At 51.9% G+C, this 1,288-nt stretch overlaps 1 pseudogene; it reads left to right on the top strand.

Annotated features, from left to right (window-relative positions):
* The first annotated feature begins 262 nt into the window (after positions 1-262).
* Positions 263-893, top strand: LOC124665027 (annotated as a pseudogene).
* Positions 894-1,288: the final 395 nt, after the last annotated feature.

Raw genomic sequence — 1,288 nt, 5'->3', positions numbered from 1 at the left:
GCTAGCGCTTGTTTATTGGACCAGGAAATTCGAGTGATGTCTAAAAAGAAAACACTCGGATGCCAAATAGATAGTCCCTAATATAATCGTGGGTTAGTAGGGACCTTATGTTATTATTGAAGTCTAAGATTTAGGACGATTTGTGGTGCATCTCAACAAACGTCTTAACAAACAACTCGACTACGGATCTAAAGACAAAATATAAAGCGTCCAATGCATAGCGTCTTTAGGTGACTCTTTTGTTGTAGTGCGTGGTGCATGCATGTTTGCCGGGAAGAAAGGCATTGTCCATTGGGGCATCATCAGCAACGTGAACGAGGACCTCCAGATTAGCAACGTCACCATCCCCGAGTACTGGACCCACCTCTCTCTCTAGAACTGGCAGCGGTACAGTGACGGGAATGAGAACGAGTTGCCGCCGGAGTCTGTTGGCGACTACACGCGGGAGTACGCCTTCCTTAACTTATCCGACTACACCATTGGCTAGGACAACCCGACCTTGTCGGAGAACAAGCTCAATAGCATCTGGTACCAGTTGGAGGATATCTTCCCGACGTCGGGCGTTCCCGAGGAGCAGCAGCACGTGTTCTGGTTCCGCGCCAGCAAGCGCTACTACGCGCTGGCGGTGAAGCTGGAGCGATGGAGCTGCCGGTGTGCGTGAACGGGCGATGATGTGCCTGCCCCGCGCACCGCGGGTGGTCCGGGTCAGCAGGGGGTGCAGCGGTAACGTGTTCCTGGACAACGCCCGGTACCGCCAGTTCCTGCGCACCAAGTTCGAGTGCACGCCCATCGAGATGGAGAGCGCCGCCGTCGCGCTTGTGGCGTACCAGCAAGGAGTCCCGTTCCTCACCATACGCTCGCTGTCGGTTGATACGTTGCAAACGTATCTATAATTTTTGATGCTCGATACTTATTTTACACTAATTTTTATATGTTTTGTTTACACTTCGTTGTACTTTTATACATTTTATGGAACTAACCTATTGATAAGATGCCACAGTGTCAGTTCCCTATTTTCTGCTGTTTTGTATTTTCGAAAAAGTTGTACAGGAAATTGTTGACTGCCAAAACCCACCGGCGGGCAGCGGCCTTGTCAACACTGTAGAGCCGGGGGGAGCCTAGAGCTGCGGCTGGCTGAGACCCCTCCGAGCGACGGCCCGCAATGCTCTTCTCCGGTCACACGCGGCGTTGCGAAGTGCAAGGGCGTGCCACCCGACCTATACCCGGTCGGAAGGTGATGAGATTGCCTCGCTTAGTTTCTGCAGGGCATACATGTAAACGTTAAATA

Source organism: Lolium rigidum, chromosome 6 (genome assembly GCF_022539505.1).
Source record: "Lolium rigidum isolate FL_2022 chromosome 6, APGP_CSIRO_Lrig_0.1, whole genome shotgun sequence".
NCBI classification, from domain to species: domain Eukaryota; kingdom Viridiplantae; phylum Streptophyta; class Magnoliopsida; order Poales; family Poaceae; genus Lolium; species Lolium rigidum.
The sequence above is the reverse complement of the archived record's forward strand: the minus strand, read 5'-3'. Positions and strand labels throughout refer to the sequence as shown.